Genomic DNA, 18,348 nt, shown 5'->3' with positions numbered 1-18,348 from the left:
CGATGGCATTTGCGAATTTTTTAAAATTGTTATTGCTTTATTGTGTTTGATTGGTAACTGACGCATGAATGGGGAAAATTTGATATTTTTATAAGTGGATTATTTTGAAAGGGAAATTCAAAATCGAGTTCTACGAATATGTTGCCACAGTAAGAAGATTGTCCAGAAAAGTGAAAAAAAAGCGAAATGGAAAAATGCCCACAATAACTAGATAGTATATCATTCATATTATATTTACGTGCAAAACCAAATTCAAAATAAAAATAAACTATGATAGTAAACTGCCCTTATACACACACACACACACACAAATGTGATTGTTGACATCTAAGAATGTGAAAAATCTTCTCACTAAATATAATATTTAAGAATATTTTAACAAATACCGTTGTGACCATATAGTTTACTTCTTAATAATCTATTTTTATTCTACAAACCTTTTGACTTTAAAAATACATTGCTAGAGTTTCCAATTTAATCCTGTTTCGTTCACCCCATAAGATTGAATCGTATTGAATTTTTTTTTCTTTTGCAAAAAACGAATATTAATTGGCGCTGTTAGCATATTTTTTATTGAAACAATACATCAACACATCAATTTAATCAATTACAGTAGATTTTTTAATTTGCTAAATAGTTAGTTAAGGGTAAACTTACAGTGTACTCTGATTTCAATGTTATCTATAAACAGATAAAATCTTGAGTATAACAAAGTTAAATTGTTTTTTCTTTGAATTTTATTTCCAATCACCACAGTTGGTGCGATTTTATAAATTTTTGAACACGTAAAATTTCATCATTCGCTCAAAAATGACACCAACAAGAAATCACCTCTTTGTAGATAAAAAGTATTGTACTTATATAGCTGCAATTTTATATACTGAAATAACACTAGAAGATGCACTTTCGAAAATACCAAAAAAACAGAAAAGAAATTGGTGTAATGGGTTTTTTTTAAATGTATATCCAAATAACATGCGACAATACAGGGTTAAAAAATCTATTGTGACTATACAATTCTCGATTTTAAATTTGATTTTGGATTTAACCCTAACTCATCTATAACAAATTCGGGAAAAAATTGTCCAATAAACATCCCCAAGAAGAAATTTTTAGATTTGGAAATTCTATCTCGAATTTCGAAACATTCATTGAAAGTATAAAAAAGTGCTCAAGGCAAGTTTTCAATTAAATGTTTAAAAAAGTAAAAAAATCTGAAATGTATTTATAGTGTCACACATAACATAATTACTGTCGCTTATTGATTACAGAAAACTTTTATTAAGCTCTGAGACGGACCGATTGGATCCCTAAGAACTGCAAAGTGTATGTTTGGTTTTTGTTCTATTGTCTTTATTTCGTATATTATTTGTATTCATGTATTTGTGTGTGTTGTTTTGCAAATAAAAAAATACGCAGCTTTGAGCAAAATATTCTCCAAACGTACATTACCGCAGCCAATCTGAAGGTATAAGTTCAGAATCACCTTTGCACATAAGGTGAGGACATATTCTTTCCATTTGATTCTTAGAATTTGCGGGTAGATTTCCCACTTGACGACAACAATTGCTTTGTTTGTTGCATAGCATGTGGGCCTTCGATTTCGTTGATTTCTTAAAAAATTTTTGGGGTTTGCATTTCTTTCTTCTTTTTCTTTACCTGGAAGTTTGCAATCCGAATTTTTTTCTTACTATAATTTCAATCACAAAGGAGGTAGTTATATATATTTGGAAAGTAATATAACTTCAATACATTCGTTCTATCTGAGATTTTTGAGGCTTTGTACGTTTTCAATCGGTCTCTGCATATGCAGTACAATTCGGAATAGATTTGTTTAAATTATTTTTCAGGCTTTCAATACGTGTCATTAACTGTGAGAAAAAAATGAACATTTAAGGGTTAAAAAAATAGATTTTGACTATACAAATCTTTTCGATTTTAAAAAAAATTGTGTCTATGCAATTTGTGCAATTTTCGATTTTAAAAATCGACTGTTACTATTAAAACACACAATAACTTTAGGTACAATGCCTAAAATGCTTAAAATGCATTGTTACTACACTGTATTAAATTTCCAAAATCTATTGTTACGTTACTTTTTCTGCTTTAAAAAATTTCATTACTACTGTACAATATTTTATTTTATAAATCCCACTTTCCAGTTTCAAAAATTCATTGTTATTATAGAATTGTTTACTTTAAAAATTATTTTTGCTGTCAAATTTTGTGATTTTAAAAATCATTTTTGTTATTAAATATGCAATTTTAAAATCCATTGTTATTGCTCAATTTTCCCGTTCATAAATAGATTTTTACTACCCAGTTCTTTACTTCATAAACCCATTGTTACGGTCACCACTAGTGCTAAAAAAGAATAACTTTTCAGGAATCTAAAATTAGTTATTTTCCGGAAAAGCTTTGCTTGCTAAATTCCTATATTTCTTGAAAAATTCATGTTCTTCGATTCTTGATTCATTGAAGAATTTTTTAAGCATACATCAATACACTATCATAATGCCGTTATTCAATAATGCACTGTCGATCAACATCAAAATGGACCATGTATGTACATAGGTACGTACTTCTTCTCATCGTGGGGGGAAAAAACTTTGTCTGCATACCTGGTAGCATCAAAGAAAAATTATTAGTAACAGAAAATTAAAATTTTCGGGAAATTAATCGATTTCCCATTAGCTACAGAAATGAAGTAGAAAAATGGGTGGTGTTGGAACAAAGGCTATCCCTCTCCCTCCCAACAGTATCCTTCCTGTATGTTACTCTAATTTAAGGAACACATTATACAAACATGCATGTATTATAAGAGATACACATATGAAGGGCACGAACATTACCAGGAGGCATTTTTATCGTTTCAACTTCTCCTGTTTTGTGGATCCCGTTTTATCTCTGTTATAGGGGAGGGGGGGGGCCCCCACAGTCCCTTTTTTCAAACAACTTCATGTCTCTTTCTACCACCTCCATACAGTGTTTGAGACATGCGCGTTGGTTGTTCTTCATCCCAGTGGCGGAGAAGAGATGTTGAACACCCCACCACCTTGAATCGAGATCGTACCTTCTTCAGTCGTCCTCCACCTCTCGACGTTGTTGCTGCTGCTGCCCCCGTTACTGTATCTTTATCCAGATTTTTCCCGAATTCGCCAAGTTTATCCCGGAGAGAGAGAGACGCGGAGACTCGCTCTCCCCGTTGTCCGGAATAAAAGTTTTGTGCGCGTTTTTTGACGTTCCTCAGACATTATTTACACAGTTTTGTTTTTCACAATTTTTTTCCAGTTAAGACACGATTGAATTTCTGTGAAATTAAATTTAAAAAAAAATTAAAGCTCCCAACGAGAAGTCTATTAAATATATAAACAATCAATTATGTGGAATTCAAAATATTCAATGAAATTTTAGAACGTTATGAAGGGTAAGTATTTATTATTCATATACTATTAGAAATTATTCAGAAATGAAAATGAAACTAATTCGAGTTGGAAAAATCAAAAATCATTAAAAAATGGGAAGCTATTATACAAAATTAATTCGTTTTTTATTTCATTTATTTATTGCAGTTATTGTAAAACACACTCACTGCTCTTCATTTACTACCATGTGTTCGACACATGATAGACGTGTGTGTGTATATACTGAGGATATTCAGCCAATGATAACTTAGCGTTGATTGATTCTGTAGTTATATAATAAGTGGGACTTATAAATATTATGATATTTATTATTATTACGAAGTGTTTTTTAACAGCTGGTTGATGCGAAGATGAATTTAGGAAAGAAAAAAAATTCAACTGCCCTTGCGGGAAATCGAAACCACGTCCTCTCACTTGCCAAATGAATGCCTTAGAATATTAGGTTAGTGTTTCTCAACACTAGTCTAGTTACGGGCCGTGATTGATTCACCGTTTCATTTTTCTCCATGCTTTCCTCATTAATCATGTGTATGACTGGGCCCTCCACTCGAAAAAAAGCAATCAACCGGGCTGCGGGCTTCTAGAGGTTGAGAACCACTTCACTAGATAACAAAACAACGGATTTCACTCTTTCCTTAGAATTCGTGTGTGAGCACTGTGTGTGAATTTATTTTCTTTCTTTCCTAAATTCATCTTCGCATCAGAGAGTTGTTAAAAAACTTCGTATGGATAGTGGAGAGTGACGTCATTTTTGAATATTATTAATCATGCGATACTTTTTTATAATCTATACAATTTTTCATGTTTCAGATTTTATTTATTTCAAAAATCCTTTCAAGAACTTTTTCAAACACATATCCGAATGCTAATTTTCATTACGAAAATTTTTATTAATAATAGATTTATTGATACTTTAATTTTTATGTGTACATATATATTCAAGGCCGATTTTTATCTAAGCTGACATGAGTAAAAAGGAGGCCCTTTTCATTACGATTGATAGGGTCCTAGATATTCGGTAAGTCAGCGAAAATATGCTGTTTGAATTTGGAGGTGCAAATTGGGGGGGGGGGGCGAATGGCTAAATTTCCCATGTGGACATCAAATGCGATGAGTTATGTGCTAAATGTTCGAATTATCTTTCTGTACAAAAGATTTTTATGAAACATTATATTTTCTTCATCGTATAAAGAAATTACTTTTCTTTTCTGATAATTCCATATAGTAAAATAAATCATTTTCATGCGCCATAAAGTTTTCAATTAACAACTCTATGGTTCAATCCCATTAAAATTGTTGAAAAAAAATTACAAAAACTGATGTAAATTGGCGCTGTTAGCATGTTTTAGTTGAAACAACACCTCAACGCAGCAATTTAATAAATTGTGTGGAGGAGTTTTTAATTAGCTACAATTTCCAACCAAGGGTAAAATATAGTTTTTATTTTACTTTTATCTATGAACAGATTAAATCTTGCTTAGCAAAGTTGAATAGTTTTTACCTTGAATTTCATTTCCAGGTCCTCCGATTTGGAGTGATTTTATAAATCTTTGAACACGTAAAATTTCAGCAGCTTTCAAAAAATGACACCAACAAAGAATCAAGCCTTCCGGATAATAAAATCAACTCTCTTTTGCATAAAAAAAGACACTTACTTATATAGCCGTATTTTGGACTGAAATGACGAGATGTATTTTCTAAAATACCAAAAAAATTGAGAAAAGAAATTAGTATAATGGGGTTTTCGACCCATGTATTTACCATATGTAGTCAAATATACAATGGACCATAGCAAGTTAACTCACTTAAATCAGTTTAATTAACTGAATAATTTCAGTTTTATTATATCGCTTCCACTGCTTGTCGAGTTGCTAAATAAATGCAATGAACACCGCAATTGCTGTCAAGTTCGTCGCACTAATCAGTCTCGTGTCCGCTCTATAGTCCCGTGTCCTAGTTCTATCAGGTACTATAATACAGATGATGGCAGTAACTTGACAGTCTCTCTCACTCTCTCTCTCTTCTGAGCCCATATTCAATATAAGTAATGGCTGACTGAGCTGTCGTGAACCCCGAACTACATTTCCTCGTAAATTGGTGTGAAAATCGTAACTTAGACCTTCAGTTGACTATGAGCAATGGATGCGAAATCTCTCTCTCTCCCTTTCACTATAACGTTCTCTTGAACAATCAGCTGTTAGAGCTGCAATTTCCACATCCTACTAACGACAGACCGACGCCTCATTACACGATATCACCCGAGATATATTCTGTAAATCCTTGTTGTGGAATTATCTGGGATTAGATCAGCAGCAGATTGTTCCAGTATTATACGTATACATAACGTATCTACTTATTCATCCAGCAATAATTTTGTGCCCCTCCCCCCCCCCCCCCCCACCTAACTTACTTTAATCCCCCATTTTCGCTTCAACTCACTCCTTACGAAGTGTTGAATATCTGAGAGGGCTATCGAGTGAAGTTTGCATTCACAAATGATATGAATGTGTTTCGGTAAATCATGCAAAAATACATAAATCGTTCGAGAAAAATTTCACTAAAATGAGTTGATGAATCGAGCTTAACTGAGTAGATTATGTACCAGGAAAAAAACGTCGAGTTTTTCCGCTTTAAGTGATACTAATGGAATCTTCGATTCTATTGATTGGTGGAAAAAAAATTATGCTTTTAGCATAAAGAGCTTATTTCTTATCTATTTAAGCTCATAGACTCATCACTATAATTAAAGGATTAGCTCATATAGTGAATCTCGACGAATAAAAGCCCCTGTGACACAGCTATCATCGCAACCAGTTCGCAATAAGTGGATGGGTGAAATAGGAAGGTGAAGAAAATTAATTCTTTCGATGATGGCGTGTTTGAAGTTTCCTTTACTAGAGTAAAGTTGTTCTATCAATTTCAAATATCGAATGTATTCTAATGATTTCCTGTTAGAACACCATTCGAATTCCAAAATTCTTTGTACAGTCAACGCTCGTTATAACGACCATTCGTTATTGAGGCAGTTCCATTTTAACGGCCGATACGATAAGTCCAAAATTTTCCACTTTTTAACTCGTGCTTTCCAATGTAACGACCTTTACAAAGACAGCTCGATCCAATACGACGTCCGAAGTCACTCTTTTCAGACTCTTTTGTAAAGAAATATACAAAATCCGTGTGTATACAAACATCCAAACATCCGTGTTTCTCTTTCGTAAAATTGTGTTTGCCCTTGACCATTGATATTGGAGAATTTGGTACATAGGAGAGTGCATATACAGGGTGATTCAGAAAAGATAGGAAAAACTTTAAGAGGTGATAGTACACACCGATACAAAAAATTTTCATCAAAGAATGCATGGTCTAATATGAAACGCAAACGCGCTAGCGTGTTTCGAAACGCCCGCTGCGCTAACCTTAAAACGGCATCCCTGTTGAAATGTATCGGGAGAAAAAGAAAAATACGCATGCAAATGTAACCTAGGGAAGAAGAAGGAACCGTATGCAAATCTGCGTCATAATTGACATTGAATAAAAGGCGCGTAAGCCAGCCCTGTGAAGTTATTCCGTTCTAACATTTGTAACGTACGTGATAATAGCGCACTTTAGTAATACTGAAAAAGCAGACATGCATGAATGAAATGCATGTCTACGTAATGAATGCGTGAATGAAATGGATGTATACTTTTTCAGTATTACTAAAGTGCGCTATTATCCCGTACCTTACAACTGTTAGAACGGAATAACCTCACAGGGCTGGCGTACGCGCCTTTTATTCAATGTCAATTATGACGCAGATTTTCATACGTTTCTTCTTCTTCCCCAGGTCACATTTGCATACGTATTTTTATTTTTCTCCCGATACATTTCAACAGGAATGCCGTTTTAAGGTTAGCGGAGCGAGCGTTTGCGTTTCATATTAGACCATGCATTCTTTGATGACAATTGTTGGTATTGGTGTGTACTATCACCTCACTAGTAAAACGAGTTTTTTTTATTGCTATTTTTCATATAATTTTGAAATATTATAATACTTCTCTTAAGTTGCGACAATTTGTTTGAAATAAATAAAGGAAATATATGAAAATATACTTGTTTTTTTTTAATTCGCAGTCTATGAGTCGAGTGATTAGTTACGGAGTAACACTGATTTAAGTTTTGTTATCAAATTATTTCAAAATAAATAACATAATTTTTTATCCCGTCCAAATATGAGTTCTCTTGAGAAACAATTTTTTTCAAACGTTCGGTATAATGACCTCTCAATATAAATTCCGTTTTTCGTTGAACGAAGAGGATCGTTATAACGAACGTTGACTGTACATAAGGGTCTCGATAATTCGAGTCTCAAAACTTCGAGGTTTCGAAGTGCTCAGATTATCCGAAATTCTTTCTCAAATCCTCATTGTTTTCCGATAATAACGAGTTTCATTCCATTTTGTCTCATTTTTCTCACGAAATACGAGTAATTTTAGTCCTAAGGCAGGGCCATCTTAACAGCATAAGAGGTCCTCGGGCAAAATTATTTTTCTAAGCCCTTCCCCCGCCTTCAACTGACTCAAAATTCTTGCGCTACAACTTACATGTTTAATATGGAAAATCTCAACCAGATCCCATTACCATGATTTCCCCTCTGCGCCTGTGGCCCCCGGGCCGTACCCGGGTGAGCCCATGTGTCAAAAACAGCATTGTCTTAAGGGATTCTTAACGGAGACTAAAGGGATCTTGATTCTTAGACTGAGCTCTTCGGTGGCCTTTCAGGTCAGAATTTTTCACAGGCCTATATAGAGAGGAAATTTATAGTTAACAAAAAGAAAAAAATGCCCTCGAGCTCCTGTCACTCTCACTTATATGGGTGAGACAACTCCAGCTTGGAGGCTCGAACCATTTTTATTTTATTTTATTTTTTTCATGCTGTAAATTCTTGTTTTTCACACTGTGTAATATGGGGGCCATGAAAGAAGGCATGGGTTTTGGCAGTTGTGTAATGAATTAAGAACAAAACATTTAAGAAAAGTTACCCCCTCCCCTCCCCCCCACACACACACACATACACATACACACACACACTTGAAAAGTCGTTTTCTATTACTTTTCGGATAATCCGAGTTGGTCTCGGTCCTGTTCACCGAGACCGTAATGTATTACGTATCAACTGACCACTTCAAAAAGTAAAATCGTTATAATCCTTTTACAGCGGTACTCGCAATTGATGATGGATGTTATTAATGATGAAACGGCCATGTGTTCCTACAATTTTTTTAAATAAGCATCTTCTGAAACGGTTCTGCCCCTACACAAAATCAAGTTCTCATATTACCAGTGGGTAGTATAGCCGTGATTGTTTTCAACAAAAATAGGAAAATTCTCGATTCAAACCATCCAAGAACGTGAAGTGAATGTACGGGCGTCCCTCGCTTCATGCGAGTAACTGGTTCTGCAAAATAATTACGTAAGACCAAATCGCATAGAATGAGTTAAATTTAACATGGATAAGATGGGGAATAAGGGTTTTCTTAAAAGAGAGAAGGATAAAAAAAAATAAACCCATTTTTTCTCTCTCTCCAGCAGCAAAATAAAATTTCTTGAATGAATTAATTGTACAAACTTATCTAAATAAATCTCGTCAATTTAGGCTGTATCAATAAATATGATTAACACTTTTTGCTTCTGTCTCCGCTACTACATATTGATTTTAGAGTGTGTTTCTGTGAGCATGGAAGTTTTCTTTCCTGAAGAGCCTGATATAAAATATATAGGCTGATAACGTTTTTAATTAAAGCAGTCGAGATTCAACTGGCATGCAGTATTCTCAGGCTCTTTATAAAAACTTAAGAAGCAAAGCTAGAGAGAATTATGAATATTCCTCGCAAAATATGACAAATTTATGTTGATTAAGGTCGTTTTCGATTAAAATTCCGATTGCATTGTCAATGTGTTACAAAATTATGTTCATTAGTATATCTGGTGAGATGGACTTGAGTGTTTCTTCCATATTTACCCCATCTACAACAACAAATCCAACGGAATTTTGTTATTTTAAGTATGTCATATTTGTAATTCGCAAGCTTATTTTCAGGATTTCAGGATTAAAGCCAAACTACAGACCAAATTTTGCGGATCACCATTTCTAAAATCAACTTTTCAAAATCACGTTATAACGAAACCACGTAAAGCGAAGGGTACCTGTAGACCGATATCATAACCTGATCTATCTCAAAAAACGATTTCCCAACACAAAATGGATGTGCCGACTACAACAGAATGAAATGTATTTTCAAATCAACATATCCCGAATGAATCATCAGAAAAAAATGTTCATGTAACGAAAGAGACACATAAAAATGGAGTTTGATTCAGTGTAGATACACACCACTTGCTCAATTCAATCACTTAGAATGAACTAAATATAGTTATTTATCTTTAATTAATTCTCATCGATAGAGCGAATCGCTATACTTCTTTCAGAAAAATCTTGTTTCAAAAACTAACTTATACATTATTGAAGCAATGTGATGATGTTCTTGATGAAGTTTCGTCATTTTCTCTTATCCGATATCACTTTCGAAAACTCCAATTACTCGCATTAAATTTTTTATCATTTTAGATCACAGATCTTAGGTTCGTAACGAAAGCTTGAAACACTGCAATACTATGAAATTCAATCGTCTAAAACTAATTCATTTAGTGTAACTGTTGATGCCTTCAAGATCTTGCATTTGTTTCGGTCGTATTTGTTAGAAGATCAATGTTATATGAAGAGTGAGCGTATCACACAGTTGGTAAATCGAATCAATTAATCAGGTGAGATTAATTGATAAATGTAAGTTGTAAGATTACTCTTTTTTTTTTTTTGCTTTATTGAAGACCGTCATGCAATCAGGCTAAAGCTTCACTATTATTTAATCATTACTTGAACGTGGTAACCATAATAGAAACCTGGATAATGGAAAAATATTGAGAGAGAAGAGAGAGATAGAGATAGAGAGAGAGAGATTAAATAGCTTTTTTAAACCTCTTGATATACGGAAACGCTACGTAATTAGTTTTAATACTTTGCTCTTAATGGGAGTGTTGAAAAGTGAATTTGAATGTTTTTTGATTTGGTGTTTAGTTCAAAATCTCGACGTCAGTAATTTTTCTTTTGTTTTTTTGGAAATTCACGGTACCGAACTTTTCGATCGAAAAATCCCTTGTCTGATGTTCGACATTCCTAAATTTCATTACTAGCCCGTCAATCCTTGTAAGGATTTACGAAATATTCACCGAAAACAATTCAGTGCCACAAAATTTACCAATAGGGAAATTCACCGACGGAGGGAACCGCTGGGAAAATCCCACCGCTGGGAAAATTCACCTGCAGACAATTTGCCGACAACAGTTTGTCACCAGTGAGTGAGTGGCTCAGTGATTGAACAAATCAATGAATATGTATATGAGTGAGTTACCAGCTGAGTGACTCCACGAGTGGCTGAGTGAGTGCGTGAGTGAGTTACCCTGTAATGAATATGTCAGCGAGTGAGTAACCGAATGAGTAACCGGGTTCAGTGATCGTATGAATGACAGAGTGAGCAATTGTGCCCGAGTGGCATGGTGGTAAAATGCTCGTCTACCATCGTGAAGGTTGTTGTCAGGGTCCCGGATTCGAACCCAAGGGAGGATATAGATAAGATATTTTCCCAAACGAACTCGAGGCGACCACCGATAGACAGTACCTTCACTTCCAACCCATCTCACTAATGGCAGTAAATTGCAATATAACGATATGGCCAGAGTTGGTGTTTGGTGAAGTAGTAGAGTGAGCAATTGAGTGAATGGTCGTATAGATCAGGTGAGTGAGTGACCGTATAAAATTGATCAAGTGAGTAACCATATTAGATCGAGTGAGAGTGGGTGAGTTACGAATGAGCGATTAAGGGAATCACTGCATCAGTATCCGATCGAGTGGGTAAGTGAGCAATTGAATGATCAAGTGAGTGAGCGATTTAGCGAATCAGTGACCATATGAGTGAATAAGTGACGGGGTAAGTTATATATATATATATAGCGAGTTAGTTAGCGGCAATATGAAACGCTAGAGGGGCGTGGTGGTAAGATGCTCGTCTACCACCGTGAAGGTTGTGGTCCCGGGGTTGAATCCTAGGGAAGATATAGTTAAAATAGTTTCCCTAACGAGCTTGAGGTGACCACCGATAGACAGCGCCTTCATTTCCAACCCATCTCATTGTGGCAGTAAATGGCGATATGGCCAGAGTTGGTGTTCGGTGAAGTAGTGATAGTATGAGTGACTCACTCATTTTCTCCCTGACTCGTTTGGTCAATTGCTCACTGGGCCTCTCTCCTGCTCATTCACTATGTCAAGTTGTCGACGTATTGTCTGTCGGTGAATTTTCCCAGCGGTAAAATTTTCCTTTCGGTGAATTGCGTGGTGGTGAATTGTCAGTGAATTTTCCGGCAGCGAATTTGTTGGCGATGTATTTCCTGCGCACACGCCTTGTAAGCCTATACGGTTAATCATGTGCGTCATCGATCAAAAATCTGAACACGCCTCAAATGCTTTGGAGAACGTAGTGTTTATTCCTTAAACTCTCTTGCGTGCGTAATAAATTAACGTCCAAGTAGTTCTTTCACGATATATACGTTTACGTTATTTTAACCTTAGAACATTACTTCTCTGAAGAAACGTAAAATGAACTTGAACTACGCAGATGGCAAATTACGCTCTACTAAATTCTTCGTTAATATAATTGCTGAACGTCTTGTCATTAACTATATGTGAATATGAAAGAGATCATTTTTAATTGAGGCAATTAACTAGCAATAGCTATCATGAACTTTTGAATAGTAAGCATGTGTGTCTCGGATGTTATAATGATGTATTCAAATTAGAGAACATGTGAATTGATGAAGAATGCCCGCTCGAAGAAGAGAAATGAGGATTTTTTTTCCCTTTCAAAATGCATATTCGTAAAGCAGTATAAAATGCGCAGCCGTTCTCTTAAAGTATCAGTTAATTGAAAAATTATTTTAGTTTTAATCTCGAAATTATTTTATTTTTAATCTTGAAATTATTTCATTGGCATTTAATACATTCATGTATAAGTTACGGTCCGCTGTGGTAGTCGAGTGGTCATAGTGACGGACTCGCGTCGCGAGGATCCGGGTTTGAACCCCACCGGCGCCACAGTGGTGGTCGGCTGAAGTTGGTTTCCTGTGGTTCCGAACTTCAAGGCGTGAATGTGAGCCGATCTCTCCGTTAAAAAGTCTCGCCACAGAGAGCAACAGGCCTACAACGTTACAAATATTCAATCATTACACTTCACTCACAATTTGAAGTATAGATGGCAGCACTGAAATATCAGACACAACACTGGCTACACACTCAGACTGTTAGGTGAACACTCACTTTGTTCCAGACTCTGCCACGAAGCTGGGCTGGAAGAGATCTCGGCAACGGGATAAGTCCGGTGGCAGAGACCCTGGCATTCATTCATTCATGTATATGTTATGTGCAAAGTCCGATCTTCAAAAATTACTAGTGAGTTTTCGTGCTTTGGCCAGCCAATTCACGAAGAGACTGAGATTCGGGGCCAAAGTTCGATGCATTGATGTGAGACGGTTCGGTAGGTGCCGAATCCATTCTTTTTTCATCGCCAACTTGTGATACATGGGGCTACATGTAGTAGCCGTAGAGAGAAATTTGAGAAAAAAAACTGTTTTTAAAAAAAAGTTTTTTCCGTCAAATTTCGAAAATAAAATTATTACCGATGATCGTATGATTGTATCGTGGCTGCGATACGATAGGTTGCCATAGCTAACGGAGACAAAATTGTCACGAAAGAATACGCCACTTGGCGATGAATATCGCCTGGACCAGGTGTTTTCTATTCGGTCTCTGGCCAGGGATTTCCAGCACTTCGGGAACTGGCTACTTCACCACATACCATCTACGGTTATATCATTATACTACAATTTGTTGCCGTTAACGAGTTGGGTTGGAAATGAAGGCGCCATCTATCGGTGGTCTCGCATCAAGTGGTTGGGGAAAATATCTATATGCTGCCCCGGTTCGAACCTGGGAAATGGCGGCAACTTACACTGACGAGCATCTTACCACCACCCCTCACGGGCGTCATCGTGAACTGGCTGCCCAAAGTCCGAAATTCGGACATTGGCCGGGTCAATTTACAACAAAACTGGCCAATCCGTGAACTGGCCGATTTCTGGCTTTGGACGTAGTTTTTTTGAAAGTTTTACATATTACAAATATCTATTTTAGAAAAACATTCATGTTTTTGTTTGGATTCTTTACTAAACAGTCTTATAACTATCAAGGGTTCTGTCGAAGAGTTGAAACAATCTAGTACCAATAAAGGTCCGTGGAACAGTACCACCAAGGGTTCCGTGATACATTCTCGTAACCCTCAAGGGTTTCATGAACAGCATCACCGTGGATTCCATGGAAAAGTTTCGTAACTTGCACAATATATAACTAAAAAACCTTACAGAACTCTCCACACATATACTAAAACTGCGGGCTACTCTATGGACATCTTTTCTCAGTCACTTCGTTGGGTATTTTGCCTGTTGTGACCTTTGTATTTGTATCATGGATTCTTCATGACAACGACATTTAATCTTCGTCAAACCGGATTCAAAACCATGAATGTCGCGTGTTTTCGTGAAAGGTTTTCTGATTGATTTATAAGCAGGGTAAATTTGAAAATGAATCTGTACTTTATCGATAATGTAGTAAAATCAGAAAAAAAAAATTGGTTCAGAGGTGCATAACCTGCGGCCCACCAAGAGGTTCCATCTGGCCTGTGAAAGGTATTCCTGTAGAAAAACATCAATAAACATGAATAACAACTCAACACTATAAATTCTTAGATTGACCGCATTTCTTTCATAAATATACAGGAAATTTTGATCCATGATCACAATCAGATATTGTCAATTATCACAAAAAATTTGTCAAAGGCAAGTAAAGGTGCCGATTTCAGCCAAAAAATTTGTTAAAATAAAGTTGCCAATTCCAAAATAACAAATATGCCAAAAAAATTCTCAAATTCAAGTAAAAAGGTTGCCAATTTAAGCCAAAAAAATTGAAAACTTTTTCCAAGGCAAGTAAATGTGCCAAAAACAGCCAAAAAAAATTTGAAATGCAAGTAAAGGCCAAAAGAAATTTCAAACGCAAGTAAATACCAAAAAAAAAATAATTTCAAATGCAAGTAAATGCCAAAAAAAATAATTATTTCATATGCAAGTAAAGGCCAAAACAATTTTCAAACAATTTTGCAAACAATTTTCTGCTAATTGCAGCTAAAAAATTGTCAAAGGCATTAATTAATTTATACGCATGAGATAATCTCAATTCTTGACTTCAAAAATTCAAGTAAGCCTCGTTAAAAATAAATAAAAATAGGAACATTTTATGAAAAAGTTGGGACGACCAAAATTACGGGCATGTCCCGTAAAATACAGCTCATATGGTCACCCAGCCGTTCGAAATGACTGGTGGTCCGTTGGTTCGAGACCACTGACTAATAAATCGGACCAACGAAAGGGAAATTGTAGTGGTCCGACGTCGTTCTATGTTGTCTCAGCCATTTAAATGTCGAATCACAAACGTGCAAAAAATTGCTGCAAAAAATATTTAGAAAACCGCGTCTCAACCGAAATTCAAACATTTATGAACGAAACTGATTTCGATATGCTGTATGTATACAAACAAGATATGTGCTGAGTGTGTACTCAACATGTGTACTCATTCCTTCAGCATCCATTCGATGAATCAATGCTTTATGCCACCCTTTATGCTCTCATAAATTAGTTATTTTTTTATTTTTTTAATTCAAGCCGAGTGTTTGAAATGAATCTGAATAACTCGGTCACTCATATGGCCACTACTTTACTTAATCGCTCACTCACTCGGTCACTCATTCGCTCACTCACACATTCACCGGTTCACTCATATGGTCACTCATTCGCTCACTCTCAATTCGTAACTCACCCACTCATTCGATCGCTAATATTACTCACTTACTCTCCTGCACTCACCCACTCACTCCATCACTAATAAGGTTTCACTTAATCTATTTTAAACGGTCACTCACTCACCTGATCACTTTTGTACGATAACTCACTCAATTGCTCACTCACACGATTACTCATTCGGTTACTCACTCGCTCTCACATATTCATTACACGGTAACTCACTCGCTCTCACATATTCATTACACGGTAACTCACTCGCTCTCACATATTCATTACACGGTAACTCACTCACGCACATATTCACTGATTTTCTCAATCACTCAGCCACTGACTCACTGGGGACGAACTGTTGTCTGCAGATTGTCTGTCGGTGAATTTTCCCAGCTGCGATTTTTCCGTTGGTGAATTTTTCTATCCTTCCTGAAAAAATGGAGTTCTCAGTTTACTAATTTCAGATAATCTTTCTAAAATGGACCACCATTTTCCCGATTTTTGCGGGCCCCGGCATATGCTGCGGGGGGAGTGGGGGGCTGAGCCGTCGTCATAGTGTTCTTATGAAGTAAAAAACGGAAACCCTCCACTACCGGAGAAAATTGAAATCCCCCTTCATCCCCCCTCCCAAAAAATCCTGCATACGATACTGTTTTGTCATTTAAATTTTATCATGTTTGAAACACAAAATTACTTTTTATTATTGTTTTATTGAATTTTTGACATGAATGTCGCTCTCCACTTGTTAATACAAGATATACAGAAGACTGGATGTTGTGAAGATATTTATTATTTGAGATGTTAATTTTTTAAGGAAGGAAAAAACTCATCTCTACCGGTAGAGGCATACCGTATATCTTGTATTGAATTTTTGTCCAAAAAAATTACAGGCACTAGAACAGTGTTTCTCAAAGTGAGCAATAATCGCCACCTGGTGGGTGATGGGAAGGTTCGGGGTGGGGCGATAGAAGATATGGATTTAACATAGGATCCTATGGGTTTACTTGAGTTGAGGGGCGATGAGAGGAAAAAATTTCTGTTAAAGTGGGCGATGGAACAAAACGTTTGGGAAACTATGCACTGGAATAACATTTTGAGCTGTGAGAATATCCGCTGATTCTCAACTTTTTAATATCCATCTAATGAATTTTCTGTATTTTCTGACCGGGGCAAACATATGAATGGTCTCTTTTCTTTCTTATACAGTCCATCCTAGGTTTTTTTTTTGTTTGTCTTGGAAGCTTTAACTCGTGAAAATACCTTATTTTTTTGCTGAACATGTTAAATAAAAATAAACACATGTGCATTTGTCTTCTTCAATTATTTCTTAATTAATGTTGGCGTTTGAATCTTAGCAAATCATTCAATATATATCTTCTTGAAAGCAAATATTTTTGGCAGAATTTTTTTCTCAAAATGTAATTCATAAATACAATTCAAAGGTCACAACAGACAAAATGCCCAACTGGGTGGCTGAAAAAAGATGCCTATAAAAAATATGGATGTCGAGATTATATATCTAAACTACATAAAAAATGCAGCAACCCAATAAGAGCAATAAAAAACCAATAATTATGATAAAATATAAATATATTGCCCATAAAAAATTATGGTTGTCACATTTAAGTATGGATAGCTTCTCGATTCGTCCCAATATGTGTTTATCGTATTTCTTTTTAAACGTGTAAAATGTGTTTGAATTCCCGACCCCCCGGAGGTAAGCTGTTCCATGTGTTCACAACCCTATTAGATAATTAGGAATGACTCTTTATGTTAGGAAAAAAGAATGCCTGTTTAAGCTTCCATACTTTGTTTTTCGATAAAGCGACAAAATTAATAGTTGTGGTTTAAATAATGAGGTTTGACTGCAGTTCTGATTGTTTTGTATGGTTTTTTGCACCCCCTAAGTGTTACATCACTCTTATAAATGATATTTAAAAAAATAAATTATCATTATCCAGAACGATTGTAAATGTAAGTGTAAATATAAATACATTGTTTGTTTTTTCCTCCCTCTTTATTTTTCTTTCTTTATTTTATTTTATTTTTTTTTTTTGTATGTTGTTGCATGAATATATATATTTCTGCAATATATATTAATAAAAAAAGAGGAAAAAGGGGAAATAAATGTATGTAATACCGATTACACTAATGAGGTATAATGTAAAGGTACAGAGATAACTTAATATTAACTAATTCTTTGCGCTACTTATATTAAAATAAAAAAAAGCGAAAGAGTATTTTTTTTAAGAATAACATAAATTAAAAATAAAAAAATCACGGTTGGCTGTAGATAATTTTTTGTAGACCTACTGGAAGGACACCCTAGTCCCTTGGGATCACAGAATGAATGTTCGTAAACTATGTATTTATATGTGTTTTTTTATTGTTTTTGTCTTTTGTATCAGTTGTACTTGTTGTGTTACTGTCAAACAAAAAAAATAAATGAAATAAATTATCAAATAAGAAATAAATAAATAAAATAAAGATTTCGTTCAAGGGGACACCAGTCATGATGTCTGCGGACCAGTAGTTTCACGTATTCACTGGTCCGTGGGTGTAGTGAATTATTTTTTAATTCTTACGCTGCCCTACTTATAATATTATCTGGCACGCGGATTGAAAAGATTGTACAACTCCCCTGTCGTAGTTCTAGCACTCATTATGTAAAAATCATCACTAAAGCGTGTGTGAGGTTTTTTCTCATAAATACAATTCATCACAACAATAAATTTCTCCAAAAGTGTTTTTATTCGGGATCACCGCATATTGTTATCCCTCAATTTTCTCCAGCACGAGAGTATCGGAGAGATATCATGCACATCAATCAGATCTTTCTTTTTCGATATCTCAACTTGCCATCTAATCTACCTCGAAAGCATATTTTAACCATTTCTCGGCATCAAGAATTCAGTGGAAGTTTTCGGGAAAC

The 18,348-nt window shown here is 35.4% G+C and overlaps 1 protein-coding gene across 2 annotated transcripts in view; it reads left to right on the top strand.

Annotated features, from left to right (window-relative positions):
• Window positions 1–3,096: 3,096 nt before the first annotated feature.
• Window positions 3,097–18,348, top strand: part of LOC149083401 (chaoptin-like) — a 51,263-nt gene continuing 36,011 nt past the window's right edge. For both annotated transcript variants that reach the window (XM_089236683.1, XM_089236682.1), the window contains exon 1: window positions 3,097–3,427. The gene's annotated coding sequence lies outside the window, so the exon portion shown is untranslated. The remainder of the gene's footprint in view (window positions 3,428–18,348) is intronic.

The sequence above is a fragment of the Pholcus phalangioides genome, unplaced genomic scaffold, assembly GCF_987345545.1.
Source record: "Pholcus phalangioides strain wild (caught in Gottingen) unplaced genomic scaffold, Ppha-v1.0 ptg000009l_1, whole genome shotgun sequence".
Lineage (NCBI taxonomy): Eukaryota > Metazoa > Arthropoda > Arachnida > Araneae > Pholcidae > Pholcus > Pholcus phalangioides.
The sequence above is the reverse complement of the archived record's forward strand: the minus strand, read 5'-3'. Positions and strand labels throughout refer to the sequence as shown.